The sequence below is a fragment of the Rhinolophus hipposideros genome (assembly GCF_964194185.1).
Source record: "Rhinolophus hipposideros genome assembly, chromosome: 13".
Classification (NCBI taxonomy): Eukaryota; Metazoa; Chordata; class Mammalia; order Chiroptera; family Rhinolophidae; genus Rhinolophus; species Rhinolophus hipposideros.
This window is the reverse complement of record NC_138059.1, coordinates 61,341,651-61,358,411: the sequence shown is the minus strand read 5'-3', so window position 1 is coordinate 61,358,411 and position 16,761 is coordinate 61,341,651. Positions and strand designations below refer to the sequence as shown.

The 16,761-nt window shown below is 37.8% G+C and overlaps 1 protein-coding gene across 2 annotated transcripts in view; it reads right to left on the bottom strand.

Annotated features, from left to right (window-relative positions):
* MTFR1 (mitochondrial fission regulator 1) overlaps window positions 1-16,050 on the bottom strand; it is a 56,570-nt gene extending 40,520 nt beyond the window's left edge. The window contains exon 1 of one of the 2 annotated variants that reach the window (XM_081070456.1): window positions 15,956-16,050. The gene's annotated coding sequence lies outside the window, so the exon portion shown is untranslated. The remainder of the gene's footprint in view (window positions 1-15,955) is intronic. The other variant, XM_081070455.1, reaches the window with a different exon arrangement.
* Window positions 16,051-16,761: the final 711 nt, after the last annotated feature.

Genomic DNA, 16,761 nt, shown 5'->3' with positions numbered 1-16,761 from the left:
TTTAAGTTGAAAAGAAAAAGTTAAAACTAAAAATAAGAAAATATAGAAAAAATCTCACTGCTAAAGGCATTTAGCAAAAGTTATGGATTAACCAATTATAAAGCTACTAGGAAGGTTAAAAGACAAAAGTAGTATCATCATATCTAAATACAATAAATTAATGGATATATACACACAAAAAAATATGTAAAACATAATGACAAAAACATGAACGTGGAGGTGAGTAAAAAAAAATGTAGTGCTTTTAGAACGCATTCAACTTAAACAACCATCAATCTAAAATAGATGGCCATAAACATAGCTTGGTGTGTGTGTGTGTACACATACAGAAGATGACCAAAAAAATGTACACACATGTTAAAGGAAAAAACTATTAAAATTGTAAGTCAATATACACTGATAACACAAGATGAATACAAGTCATTTATATATATTTTTTGGCACCCCCATATATATATGAATTTCATGGTAACCAAAACCCAGAAACCTATTAATATACAAAAAAAATATAGAGAAAGGAATCCAAACAAACCACTATAGAAAATCATCAATGTATAAGAGAGCAAAAGAAGGAACAAAGAACCACGAAACAAAGAAAACAATTAATAAAATGGCAATATAACTACATAACTATCAATAATTACTTTAAATGTAAATGGACTAAATGCTCCAGCAAAAGACATAGCTAAGATGGCTAAATGGATTTAAAAATAAACAAGACCTGTACACATGCTGTCTACAAACGACTCACTTCAGATGAAGACACACATAAACTGAAAGTTAAAGGATGGAAAAAGGTATTTCATGCAAATTGAAACAAAAGCTAGGGCAGCCATACTTTAATCAGACAAAATAGACTTTAAAACAAAGGCTGTAATGAGATAAAGGGTATTACACAGTGATAAAGGGACCAATGCAACTAGAGGATGTAACTCTTATAAAACATCTATATATCCAATGTAGGAGCACTTACATAAAGCAAATAGTAACAGACATAGCGGGAGAGACCAACAGTAATACAGTAGTAGTAGATTCTAACACCCAGACAGATAATCCAGACAGAAAATCAACAAGGAAACAGTGGCTTTAAATGACACATCAGGGAAGATGGACTTAACAGACATTTACAGAATATTCCACCCAAAACCAGTAGAATCCACATTCAAGTGCACATGGAACAATTTCAGGATAGACAACATCTTGGGGCACAAAACAAGTCTCAATCAATTTAAGAAGACTGAAATCACATCAAGTATCTTCTCTGGTAACAATAGTTTGAACTGAGAAATCAATTACAAGAACACTGGAAAAAACCAAACATAGGAAGGCTAAACAACACGCTACTAAACAATCAATGGTTTAACAAATTCAAAGAAGAAATATAAAGATATCTTGAAACAAATGAAAAGGAAAACACAACAATACAAAAATCTACGGAACACAGAAAAAGCAGTTCTAAAAATGAAATTCATACAGATACCGGCCCGCCTCAAGAAAAAAGAAAAATCTCACATAAGCAATCTAATCTTACACATAAAGAAACCCGAAAAAAAACAAAGCCCAAAGGGAAAAGAAAGAAAAAAAATAAATGAAATAGAAATTTTTAAAAAAAGGGAAAAGATCAAAGAAATTAAGAGCTGGATCTTTAAAGAGATAAAATTGATTAGTCACACTAATTAAGAATAAAAAAAGAGCCCAAATTAATCAGAAATCAAAAAGTGACAACTGATATGACAGAAACACAAAAGATTATAGAAAATACTAAGAATCATTATATGCCAACAAACTGCACAACCTAGTAGATAAATTCTTAAAAATACACAACCCTCCAAGACTGAACCAGTAAGAAACAGAAAATCTGAACAGACCGATTACTGGTGATGAAACTCAATCAGTAATCAAAAAACTACCGACGAACAAAAAGTCCAGGGGTCCAGACGGCTTCTCAGGTGAATTCCATCAAACATTCAAAGAAGAATTAATACCTATCCTTCTCAAACTATTTAAAAAAAAAAAAAAAAAACTCGAAGAGGAAAAGCTCCCAAATTCCTGCCATGAGTCTAGCATTACCCTGATACCAACACCAAACAAAGACATCACAAAACTAAGAAAATTACAGGACAATATCCCTGATGAACATAGATGCAAAAACGCTAAACAAAACATTAGCAAACTGAATTCAGCAATACACTAAAAAGGTCTTTCACCTTGATTAAGGGGGATTCATTCCTGGTATGCAAAGTTGGTTCAATATCTGCAAATCAAACAATGTGACACACCGCATAAACAAAATGTGGGATAAAAATCATACGATCATCTCAATAGATGCAGAAAAAGCATTTGACAAAATCCAGCATCCACCTATGATAAAAACTCTCAGCAAAATGGGTACAGAGGAAACATGTACCAACATGATAACGGCTACATAATTACAAACCCACAGCTAACATCATACTCAATGGTGAAAAAGCTGAAAACTTTTTCTCAAAGGTCAGGAACAAGACAAGGATGTCCACTCATCACTTTATTCCAATACACAGTATTGGAAGTCCTCACCACATCAATCATCCAAGGGGGATAAAAAGGCATCCAAATTGGAAAGAAGTAAAACTGTCATTATTTACATGACATAACACTGTATATAGAAAACCCTCAAGATGCCACCAAATAATAGAAGAAATGAATTCAGTAAAGTTGTAGGATACAAAATCAATATTTAAAAATGTTGCATTTTATACTCTAATAATAAATTATAAGAAAGAGAAATTAAGAAAACAATCCCATTTACAACTGCTTAAAAAAAAGCAAAACCTAGGAATAAGTTTAACCAAGGAGGTAAAAGATCTATACTTGGAAAATTGTAAGGCACTGATGAAATAAAATGAATAAAACACAAATAAATGGAAGGATATACTGTGCTCATGGATTATAAGGTTAAATATTGTTAACATGTTTACCCATTATTACCCAAAGCAATCAACAGATTCAATGAAAGAAATCCCTATCAAAATGCCAATGGCATTTTTCACAGAAATAGAATAATTCTAAAATTTGTAAGGAACCACAAGACACCATATAGCCAAAGCAATATTAAGAAAAAAGGACAAAATTGGAGGTATCATGCTACCTCATTTCAAACTATACTAACAAGCTATAGGTAATCAAAACAGTATAGTACAGGCACACACACAAAGACACATAGACCAATGGATCAGAATGGAGAGCCCAGAAACAAACACATGCTTATATATCAATGAATCTAAGACAAGTAAAGAGAAGTATCTTCAATAAATGTTTCTGAGAAAACTGGACATACATACATACCATGTATCCCTGAAAATAAGACCTAGCCAGACAATCAGCTCTAATGCATCTTTTGGAGCAAAAAATAATGTAAGACCCGGTCTTATTTTACTATAATGTAAGATTGGATCCTATATAAGACCAGGTATAATACAATATATCGTATCATACCGGGTCTTATATATATATGTATATATATATATATATATATATATATATATATATATATATATATAGCTCCAAAAAACGCATTAGACGTGACTGTCCGGCTAGGTCTTATTTTCGAGGAAACACGGTGCTAACCTCACATTTTGCTGTGGCTATAAATGTACTACCCCCAATCTCAACTGGGCCCTCATCGCTGCCTAGCATTCTAGGAAAATTTTATTTTCTTCCTCTTCTTCCTCTTCCATTCTCCAGAGCTCCAATTTGAAGCATTCTGCATGCTGTCCAAATCTCTCCAACCCTTCCTCCATCATTTCTCATCAGATGACCAAGCACACTACTTCAAATAATAGACAAGCCATCTGACAAGAAATCCCTCAAAGTCCTGTTACTCCACATGCCACACCTGCACCTATTATTCCGACCCCCTCTCCTGTTCCTCCTTCCAACTAAGTGCTTAGGATCCACTTATTCACCTCACAGGTCTCATTACACCAGCTCCATCCTCTATTATAGAAATGCTCTCTCCTCTCCCTGGTTAACTTGAATCACATACCATCTTCTGGTTTCTACCATCTGCATTTAAACCAAATAAAAAACTGAACTCCTTAACATTCCTCTTAAATCTGTTGTTCAAATGTGTTCCCTACCTCAGAAAATGTCATCAATATTGTCAGTTATTCCTCCTTTCTCTCTCGTTTTCTACAATGAGTCAAGTTCTATTTTTCCTCATAAATATATCAGATCCCACTTCCATTGCCCTTACTGTTGTTCTAAGCCTGCTCTATTATTTAAAAAAAATCTATTAACTAGACTAGATGCTCCTCCCCCAATTTTGTTCTTCATTCTCAATATTGAAGTATGTCCTTTACAAATTGGTCTCTATTCTTTCCTATTCTCCCCATCTTTCACACTCTACCCTTTGATCCTGTCACACACATAATTCTAGAAATTTAACATGCTCTCTTGGCTTTTATCCAGTATTCTACTTCCTTACTGTACCCCTATACCGAGCTAGCTCCTACTAATCCTTTGTTTCAATTTAGCTATCACCGCCTCCAAGAGGTCTTTCCTGATTAATCACAATTAGGGCCATCCTGTCCGTGTGTACTGCCCTACGTAGCACATTAAAACAATGTACCTAAAACTGCTTACCTCCTCTACTGTACTTTAATCACCTTAAAAGCAAAACTTCTCTTATTCATCACAGCAACCCCAGAATTTAGTAGTGTATGGCATAGAATGGTCAATTCCTATTTGAATATTAAATGAAAGACATCTAAGCCCAAGCCAGTACCTTTTCTACACTCAATTGTAAGCAAATATCTAAGAAGAATGTTGCTTCCATTTATCGTTGAATGATGTAATATCAGACATACCTTCCTTCTACTGAGGACAGTAAATAAGCTGGACAAAAATCATCTATTTGAAAGCATCAGAGAACTACCAAGGCAGAGAAGTATAACCAGGCCAAGAGCTGGTTCTTTGAAAATACTAATAAAAAAGATTGACCTTTAAATGAGATTTGTCAAGGAGAGAAGGCACCTATTACCAACATCAGGAATGAAAAAGGGGGCATTACTATATATCCTACATGCATTAAGAAAAGCATAAAAGGCAAAGCAAAGCTACAATATAAGTTACTATGGATGGGGGTTGGTAATAGAAGGGAGGACGTAGGAGTTTTCTGGAGTGCATACAACTTTCTATTTCTTAATCGGGGTGGTCATTACATAGATATTTGTTCTGTGATAAGTTATCGCACTGCACATTTATCTTTGTTCATTTTTCTGTTATACTTTGTCTATTTTATACTTTAAAACAAAAAAGGTTTGGAAAAAGATGTCTCAAAATCAGGCTGCATTTTGTTTCCCAGGTGTTGTTGGACTATCTATATAACTTCTAGAAATTTTATAATGGCATGGCTTATAGTCCCATCTATTCTAGCATAGTTATCATTATGTATTATGGGAAGGAGTGGTTGGAAGGGCAGAAAAAAAAAAACAAGACTACATGAGAATTAGATAAACTTTGAAAACAGACTTTCTTTTCACTCCACAAATACTATGAAAATATATACTAGTGTAGAGTTAGTCCAATTAAAGTTTATAGCTATTACGTCAAAGATAATACAAAATACAGTAGACCTCCCTTATTCACGGTTTTGCTTTTCCCAGTTTGTTACCAGAGTCAACTGTGGTATGAAACTATGAAATGGAAAATTCCAGAAATAAACAACTCATAATTTTTAAATTGTGCACCCTTTTGAGTGGTGTGATGAAATCTCACACGGACCGGTTCCAACCCATCAGGGTCATGAGTCATTCCTTTGTCCAGTGTGTCCAGGCTGCATATATTGCCTGCCAGACTGCCACAGTATCAAAGTACTGTGTGTGTTCAAGGAACCCTAACAGTAGTAATTCTACGTCACTACTAGAATTAAGGATGACCTACGTCATTCGCTTCAATTCATCTCATCACATAGGCACTATATAATCACAACAAGAGTACAGTACAACATATTTTGAGAAACCACATTCACTTAACTTTTATTACAATATATTGTAATAATTGTTCTATTTTATTACTATTGTTAATCTCTTAATGTACTTAATTTATAAATTGAACTTTATCATAGGTATGTATGCATAGGAAAAAATAGTACTCATAGGGTTCAGTGCTATCGGCAGTTTCAGGCATCCACTGGGGGTTGTAAGCGTATCCCCTGAGGATAAAGGGGAACTACTGTAACACTGCTTACAACTAATGCAATGTTTTTAAGGTAGTTATAATAATTTTCAAAAGTTAGCAATGTAATTTCACAATAACTTGTTAGCAATAATAACAAAGCAGTCATTAAATTTAAAATGCCAAAAACTTTAAAAGCTACAACATTAATGTGGGGCTTATTTTTATAAGGTCTTTGGAAACTCAAGGAAATTGACATTTAATTATCTTCATGAGAGAGGACCATTTTACAGGAGATGTAGGGAGTCTAGGAAGATTAACAGAACAGTCTTATTCACTTGATTAAATTATTAGAATAAGATTTCCAGTTCCCAGAACACTAAAAGATCAGATAACCCGTATCAGTGCACCCCAAATGACAGTCTACATTCTGGTGTCAAACAATAATAGAAAAATAAGGACCATGAAGTAAAAAACAAAAACTTGTTTAAAATTACTATATTTTGAGAATATGTCCTTCTTACCTTTTTGGTGTAAAAATGTTTTTTCTTTTAGGATGTGGTAACAGTAGATGGCTGTTACTTGATTTTTTAAAAGATGTACTTAACTGTTACAATGAAAAGTTGTCAACCCTGTGTCAATGCCCTACCCTACTTTCTAGAAATTAAATTTGAAATTCAAGTCTAGTGACCACTACTACACTTCACATCAGTCTAGTTGAGACTTTAAATCAGAACACTTTACCATACTGTAAAACAATGGTATAGTATTTGGCCTATGGGAACAACTTACTGGCAATAATTCAGCATTGGTAATCTACACTCTTGCAAAATTAAGTACGCTGCTATATTCCCAGCACTTAGCACATAATATAACATATAAATGTCATTTTTTCACAAATGAATAAATCTCATGACCTATAGTACATTTCTTAAGAACAAAACAAAATGTTTACATACGAAGTACAAGAACACAAGTTAATTAAAATTTGATGAAAATTCTTTCAAGTTAGTGGGTTTTTAGATATGGAACCAAATTCATGAAGAACACTTCTGTAACATTTTTAGAGGTCAACTTTCTATTATATAAAAGGTTAGAGGTAGTCATATTTCAATTTGAACTAAAGGTCTGCCATTTTCATGTAAGGATAGCTGAAATATAACCTTACAGTGAATATCAGTATTTTCTTCTTAAAATATTTTTATTTTAAGCATTCCTGTGCAAAAGAATTAAGTACTCTGGCATCAATTTTAAAATAATTTTTTAAAAAATATTTTTAATTTTTTAAATTAGTTTCATTTATTTCATTAATTTAATTTTTTAAATTAGAGCAACGTAATAGACATTTAAACTCCTCATAAAGTGATAGCCCACACCCCAAGCTACTACCCCTCTGACATCTTGTATAGCTGTTACAGTACCACTATCTTCCCTATGTAGTACTCCACATCCCGTGACTATATCTACCTATGTATTTAGTTAGCTGACATTCAATATCATTCTACTTCAGCTTCAGGTGTATAGCGCTTTGGTCAGGCATCTACACAGCCTATGACGTGATCCCCCTGATAAATGCAGTGCCCGTCTGGCACCTTATATGATCTTTACAACATTGTTGATTCTATTCCTCATACTGTATTAACCATACTGTATTAACTACCAATTTGTATTTCTTAATGCCTTCACCTTTTTTACCCTGACCCCAACCCCATTCCTATCACCCTGTTAGATCTGGTACCTATCTGGCACCATACCCAGTAATTACAATATTGTTGACTATATTCCTTATGTTATAACCTACATCACCATGACTACTGTATTAACACCCAATTTGTTCTTATTAATCCCTTCCCCTTTCACCCATCCTTAAGCCCCCTCCCATCTTAAAGAAGTCCCTCTAAGAATCCTTGTAATACTGGTTTGGTGGTGATGAACTCCTTCAGCTTTTTCTTGTCTGGGCAGCTCCTTATCTGTCCTTCAATTCTAAATGACAGCCTTGCTGGGTAGACCAATCTTGGTTGTATGTTGTTACTTTTTATTATTTGGAATATTTCCTGGCACTCCCTTCTTGCCTGCAAAGTTTCTGTTGGGAAATCATCTGAGTCTTATGGGGGCTCCCTTGTAGGTGACTGCTTTTCTCTTGCTGCTTTTAAGATTCTCTCTTTGTATTTAACCTTTGGCATTTTAATTATGATGTGTCTTGGTGTGGTCTCTTTGGGATTATCTTGATTGGGGCTCTTTGCTTCCTGGGCTTGCATGTCCATTTCCTTCACCAGGTTAGGAAAGTTTTCTGTCATTATTTCTTCAAGTAGGTTTTGAATTCCTTGCTCTCTCTCTTCTCCTTCTGGTATCCCTATAATGAGAATGTCGGTACACTTGATATTGTCCCAGAGGCCCCTTCAACTCTCCTCAATGTTTTGGATTATTTTTTCTTTTCGCTGTTCTGCTTGGGTGTTTTCTGCTACCCTATCTTGTACACTGCTGGTTGGGTCCTCTGTTTCATCTAATCTACTGCTGATTCCCTGTAATGTATTCTTTGTTTCCACTATTGTATCCTTTATTTCCGACTGGTTCTTTTTCATGGTTTCCATCTCCATTTTTATGAGATCATTGAGCATTCTTATTACCAGCATTTGGAACTCTGCATCTGACAGATTGCTTATCTCCATTTTGCTTAGTTCGTTTTCTGGAGCTTTGTTCTATTCTCTCATTTGGGATGTTTCTTTGTCTCCCCATTTTGGCTGCCTCTGTGTTTGTTTCCATGTATTATGTAGGGCTGCTATGTCTTCCGGTCTTAGTAGAGTGGCCTTATGTAGTAGGTGTGCCGTGGAGTTCAGTGGCTCCAGATGTGTCCCTTGTGTGGGTTGTGTGTGCCCTCCTCTTGAAGTTGAGCCTTGGTTAATAATTGCACATCAATATGAGGGACTGATCCTTGGGCTCACTGGTTGTAAGGACTGGCCTTGACTGCAGTGGAAAGGTTGTTGTGCAGGGGCTGACCCTACAGAGCAGGATCGGCCTCAGCAAGACTCTAGTGCCTGCCATTCCACCCCTTGGGTATGTCGTACTTGGAGATGGTTGGGTGATGCTCCAGCTCATTTTGAAGCTGGCCACTGGGGGCGCCAGCCCCAGAACCACCTAGCAGGAGCCAGAAAGAAATCTGCAGATGTCTGCCGCCCGTGCTGTGCTTGGACGTGCCTTTGAGAGGCCAAACCACGAACGAAGGCCGGCTGCCACTAGTGCTGGCTTAGGACTGCTCAGCCAGAGTTACAGGACACGCTCCAGCCAGATGCTGCTTGTCTGGGTTCCACGAACCTTTGAGAGACCCTAGGAAAGTGCACCCACCTTGAGCCAAGACAGGCGGTCCATATGAGAAAGACACTGAAAGCAGCCTGGGTGTGCCCCAAAGTTGGGCGGGGCCAGGTCTCAAATCACCAGGGCAGGGAGAACAGGGGAGACTCAGAAATGGCAGGCGGCGTACATGCATGGGAAAGAAGAAGGGCTCAACAAAGAAACAATGGCCTCTGCCAGCTCCAGGAGAAAGCCGCCTCTCCAGCCCTTGTTCCAAGCCAGACAACTCAATTCCCCACCATTTGTCTCTGCCGCCTTTCCAGCTGCTGCCCCAGCGCTGGAGCTCAGAGCAAGTGATTCCACTGGAGGGTACGTCCCCGGGCAGTCCCTTTAAGAGGAGCGCCTGTGAGTGCAGCAGCAGTGTCTCACTCAGTCACAATCTCCGCCGTTTTTCACAACCAAAAATTATGGGGACTTCTCTCCCCAGCACTGGAGCCCTGGGCTGGGGTTGGGCTGATATCTCTGGCTTTTTTAGGGTACGAACGGACCGCCACAGTCAAAATGGCCCTCCGGATCTTTAATGGTCACACATGGGTATGGACTAGCCTATTCTGTGTCTCTGACCTTCCTATCAGTCTGGAGGTGGCTTCTTCTGCACGTCCTTAGTTGAAAGGTTTCAATTCAGCTTGACTTTAGGCGATTCTCAATAATGGTTGTTTTGTAGATTAGTTGTAATTTTGATGTGGTTGTAAGAGAAGGTAAACGCAGTGTTTACCTACTGTGCTTTCTTGGTTGTCCTGAAAAGAATCTTTTGAAAAGACATTTCAAGTATCTTAAATGATCCTGGACATCAGCAGAAACAAACACACTCACTACTTGGAAGTCAGTTATTTGTTCACTAAAAGTTCTGTCCTTGGGCCCAGCAAAGTGATGAAAACTCACTACAACAGTGATTTTGATAAATTATGTAATAATTACTGTCCCCAGCATACTATGTGTCAAAACTTCCTTACTGGCAAATTATACCATTATAAAATAAGATGTTTAGTTTTAAAAGCTAGTAAGGGTATTTAGCATCAATGAAGCATTAGTTGTAAAAAAGAAAAATCTAGAGGCAAACTAAATGTCCATCAATAAGAAAATGACGGGTACTAGATTTATCAGGGGGATCACTTCATACATTATACAAATCCCTAACACTGCACTGTATACCTGAAACTAGTATAAAATACTGAATGTCAACTACAACACACACAGTCACGACATGTAAAGTACAGTATAGGGAATATAGTCAGTGGTATTGTAATAGCTATATACAGTGTCAAATGGGTAGTAGACTTGTTGGGGTTATCACTTTGTGAGGTGTAAATGTCTAATTATTATGTTGTTTTGTACACCTGAAACTAATGATTAAAAAAAAGGGGGGGGGGGACTACCACCTACCAAAAAAGGAAACAGTTAAATTCAATATACCTACCCATTCAAGTTTATGGACATTAAAACAAAAAAAGACAGCTATACATGAAAAAATTTCATGATAAAACACTAAATAAAAAAGTTGCAAGCTAACATGTATGTGATTCAATTTTTCAAAAAATAAAACAAAGCATAGAAGTAGTGGTAAAAAAGATATTTTACATATACACACACAAGAAAAAGATTTGAGAAGATACCATTGGCTGTGTCTGAGGCTTGGTGATGGAATCTTCCACTTTTTCTTTTTCACACTTATGCACTTCTGTATTATTTACATGGTTTTTATCAAAATGATAAACTAGTTATGGAATTTTTAAATCCCAATTACATTTTCTAAAATAAGTAAATGAAATCTAAAAAGTAGAGATATAAAAAATATTTAAACTTTGGATGATATAAGAAAATAATAAACACCAGCAATATATAAACTTTGGGGAAACAAATAATACTTCCCACCTTCAGACATTATGACTTATTATTTTTTTATGACATGATTTTTGTCACATCTGAATGCTAGTGATTTAGTTTAAATCAACTAACTTTTTGAAAAACGAAATAAATTTAACCTCATCCCAAGCAATATTATCTAAGTAATCAAAGCTCACTATTTCAGGATACTTTTTCAATACATGTTAAAAAAAAAACTTAACTATAGGTTGCACTCTTTCTATGAGTCCAAACAGATTGAGATAAAAAGAGACATCTTGTCTAAAATAAATACAAAGTTGATTCCTGTTCCACTTAAAATCACCTCTCTAGGATACTAGCCTACTCTATTGCAAGTACACACTATATATCACATCAATACCTACCAGTATACAAGTATTCCATGTCAAAAAAATTACCAACAAAATTTCTTAAAGAAAAAAAACTTATACTGTTTCACATATTAATATATTTAAAGAATGTATTACCATGTCTATTTTTTTTAGAGCTTTAAATTGATTTAACTTTCCCATTTAAGCTGTCTGACTTTTCACATTTTAATCCACAACCAACTCACACTAGTCAAATCCAGTTGCATAAAATAATCTGTTAAGTGGTATCAAATATTTATACAATTTATTTGGTAATAATTACTTGCAGATTGACTGGCTGGCAACAACTTCAGTATCATAAATGAAGGAATTGTTTCAAGAGGTGTCATGTGCTGGTCCCTAAAACTGCAGCTCTGAGTGCTCTCCTAGCAGATACACACATTTCTTTTTATTAGCCATTACACAACACTTAAGAGACAAAAGACAAGTAATGGAGAAACTATTTGCAACTTGCATATAACAAATCATTAGTATCCCTAATGAATATAAAGTGCTTGCAAATCAAGACATAAAAGATTAGAAGCCCAGTGGAAAAATAGAAAAACATAAGTAGGCATTCTATAAGTAGAAACAACAATAAAAAATATTTTTTAAATGTTTAGTGAGCTCACCAAATAAATGTTAATTAAAACTTTTATCACTTCTCCCCCATCAAACTGGCAAAAGTGAAAAGGGGGCAACCCAATATTGGTAAAGGCACAGGCAAAAAACAACCTTTTTTGTGCGCAACCTGGCAATATGTACATAAAGCAATTTTACTTCTAGAAATTTGTCCGAAATAATCTGATGCACAAAAACATGAATAGAAAAAGCTGGCTTCTTAAATATTATGAATAATTGTTTAAAAATCTGGACACAAACACATTTAACAAAAGAGGCTGTTGTTTAAACAGACTGGCATCTCATAAGAGACTAAGCAAACACTAAAAAGATGATACTTTTAAGTCTGAAAAAGAAAGATGGTCAATACATAATCCAGATTACAAGATATTGTCTATAATCTCACTTTTGTAAAAAATGTGTATGTTGTGTTTCACCGAAAATAAGACCTAGCAGGACTTAACATAAGACCCGGTATTATATTACATTATATTGTTTATTATAGTAAAATAAGACCGGGTCTTATTAATTTTTGCTCCAAAAGACGCATTAGAGCTGATTGTCTGGCTAGGTCTTATTTTCGGGGAAACACGGTAGCCACTTCATTAAAAAGGTCCAGAATGGGGGAGGCCAGATGGCTCAGCTGGTTAGGGTGCGAGCTCTTAACAGGGTTGCCAGTTCGATTCCTACATGGGCCAGTGAGCTGCGCCCTCCACAACTAGATTGAAGACAATGAGCGGCCTGAGCTTCCAGAGAGGTGGCCGGAGGGGTGGCCAGATGGCTCAGTTGGTTAGCTCTTAACGAGGTTGCCGGTTCAATTCCCTCATAGGATGGTGGGCTGCACCCCCTACAACTAAGATTGAAAACGCACCTGGACTTGGAGCTGAGCTGTGCCCTCCACAACTATATTTAAGGGCAACGACTTGGAACTGATGGGCCCTGGAAAAACACACTGTTCCTCAATATTCCCAAATAAAAAAAATTTAAAAATTAAATAAAAAGGTCCAGAACAGGAGTTAGCACGTTTTCTGTAAAATAATAAATATTTTAGGTTTGTGGGTCACATGGTCTGTCACAACTAACTAAAATCTGCCCTTGTAATGAAAAAAGTAGCCATAGACCATCTGTAAATAAGTGGCTCAATTAAAAAAGAAAATCACTTATGGATACTAAAATTTGAATTTCATATAATTTTTACATGTCACAAAATAGTCTTAAAATTTTTTTCCAACCTCTTACAAATGTAAAAATCATTATCATCACCTCACAGTTCAAACAAAAACAGACCTCAGGCCAGTTTAGGCCTTCAGCCCAGTTTACCAACCCCTGGTCTAGGACACACACTACAGCATCATCGGTTTATCCTTAAATGATGGGATTACAGTGTCATCTTATCTAACTTGTGTGATTTGTATCAACAGTACACAATAAACATATAAAACAGTCAAGCAGCTGAGCAGTAGTAACCATTTCAAAAAGCAGTGACACGGTAATAATACTCATCACCAAGGCTGCCCAAAGAAACAAACCTGTAGAAACTGAAGTTTACCGGCATTTAAGAACCCACTGCATCACGGCACCATGCTGTCTTTTCTTCTCTCTTTCAGACTTGTTTTTTCTCCATTCCTTTCCTTATATCCATAAATTCACCAGTTACCTACACTTATTTCCTTTATATTCACCAGGTCAATTCACTAACCTTTTCACATTTCAGGTGAGATGGCTGTGATCATGTCCCTTCTTTGCTCAAGTTAAAACTCACCTGGCACTCAAGCTCCTTTCACAAGTTAGTCTAGCCTTACTTCGAATTACTCCCCTACACTAGGAATTCTAAACTCCGATTTAACAAGTCTTCTCTACTGTCCTCTGAATAAGCCCAGCTGTCTCTAGTTCATTACTGCTCTAGTAATTGGATGAAGATTCTGTCCTAGGAATAGTAGACAATTGGGAAGATGAGGGACACAAATGAAAGTTTCAGGATAAACTGCCAGTATATATTAAATGCCAAAGGACGTAGAGACTATTCACTAACGTATATATGTTTTCCCTTTTCCATTCCCCTTTAAGTGGCATATACTATAGAGAAAAAAATTTAACACTTGTACTTACTGAATTACACACATACTTTGCTCATAACTTTAAATTTAATTGTATTAACGTTTCACTATTTCAAAGAAACAAAGATACCTATACTACTACTGTACTCGTGTAAATTTTCAGGGTTTTTCTTTTTCCACTATGGATTTGTAGCTCAATAGAAATAATTTTCCATGGCAATTACATTTACTCCACAATTTTCAGAACGTTCAATTATGATTAAAAGAGCAAGAAGTTTGCAGTGATCAGGATTAGCATCCTAAATCCCAGGTGGGCCCCCACCACACATGAATGTGAACTTAGGCAAATTGCTTAACCTCTCTAATTTTTCCTTATCTATAAAATGGGATATCTACTTCACACAGCTGTTGTAAAAATTAAACAGATGGAAACAATTTCAGAGTGCTTCATACACATTAAGAACTCCATAAATAGAAATTAACAATACTAGAACATTATTACTGCTCAAAACCAGAAATGCCACTGCCAAGACAAAGTTATTTGTTACCTCTGTTTTCAGTGATTTTGAAATGCCGAACACAAGACAGTGCAACTGCACGGTCGGAGAACACCCCACCTTCTTGTAGCACAAATTAATTTAGCTTCGTCGACACCTTAACGTGTGCCTTATTTTACACAACCCCTCTAAAAAGCAAACAACTGGAAAAGAAGCATGGCAAATCCGTAGAAATATGCAGAAGAGATGAAACATACGTCTGGGATTCACTTCAATTTAACCCGGAGAGGAAGAGCAAGCCGGGCCACGTACTGGTAATTGCTGACACTGGATGATGGGTACATCAAATCCTTTACACTATCCTCTCGACCTCTCCACAATTTGAACATTTCCATAATAAAACGTGTTTTTAAATGTCCAAAGGTCGACCTTTTCTTTGGGACTTAATGCAAATTCTGGTCATGGTCAGGAAGATACACCGGGAAGTGCTGGGAGGCGAAAAGTCAAACAGAAACACAAGCCAGGTGAGGCTGGAAAACCTTCCCGGTAGAACAGTACTGTGCTCCCCCACCTGAATGCCCGAGGCCGTGCCTGGAGGTGCAGCCACGAGTCCCGCCCGCCTAGTCCCGGGAAACAGAGCAACACCCGAGGGAACAGCCGCAAAGGGCGGCCTTCCAGTGACTGTCGCCTGGCGGCCGGCGCGCGAACTGCGTGCGGACTCCCACAGACAGACCGAAGGGCGGGGGAGGGGCGGATAAGAGGTAAATGGGTGGGTGGCTGAGTCCCAGCCTTCAGGGCAAGTGAGCCGACTTCCCTCCGCTCCGCCAAAGCTCTAAGCCCACCAGGGCCCTCAGCCGCCCTCAATGCCCAAGAACCTCTCCGCCTCCCTTCAGCCACGGCGCGGCCACCCAACCAGCCCACGAAGCCCGCCGGCGTGCCCACAAACCCGAACCCGGCTCCTTCAGCTCCTGCCCTATTACCAGAGCTCCCCACCGCCGTCAGGCCCGCAGGCACCTCCTAGACCCCACGCCAACCGCTTTCCCGAGTTCTTAGCCCCAGTTACCTCAGCCGGGCGGCAGCGAGGTGCCTTCCTCTCAGCTACTCAGGCTTCCAGCTTGGCGGTCCCGACGCGTTGTTGCCAATCACCTGATCTCCGCCCCTAGGCAGGGCCAGCCTGACCAATCAGCTGCTTCTTCCGGCCAGGAGGCGGGCACTGAGAGCCCAGAGCGGAAGGCGAGGCGACCGGCCCAGCACCGCCTGCCGCCTCTCACAGCCAGCGCGCGCACGCGCGGGGCTCGGCGGGTGCGTATGCTTTCGCTTGGGTCTTTGTGGCCTCACTGCTCATCGCTGGGAAGTACTTTGTAAACCTAATGCTGTAGGTGTGCAGGAAGACCCACATTCAGAATGTAGCATAAATTGTGTATTATTTTTAAAGAAGTTGTGAGTTCTAAGCCCTTGTTAACCCAACATGCTGAGCCCTTTCCCATGCTGTAGGGACTTGTGTTCACGCGGCAGATCTTCTGCGTCTGAGGACCTCATATCTGGGGTGTGTTTGTGTTTATGGGGAGTGAGGGTGCGGGGTCGTACAAAATGTCTGATAGATGAGGATTTTTATTTTACGGTCTCCCTTTCCACCGTTCATTTCCTCTGATTCATTTGGACACATGCTTTTTAATAGTAGAATCTTCCAGGACATTCTGGACTTCAAAGAATTCTGTCATGAAAATATGACCATTACATTTATAGCTAACAGTGTATTCAGCACGGTAACGTGTGTAGGCCAGATAAAGGATCCATAAGTAGGGTGAGAAATCTGTCACTATTTCTGTAGGACCTTTCAGGAGGCTGTTGCTGATTGGCTGTCTCACT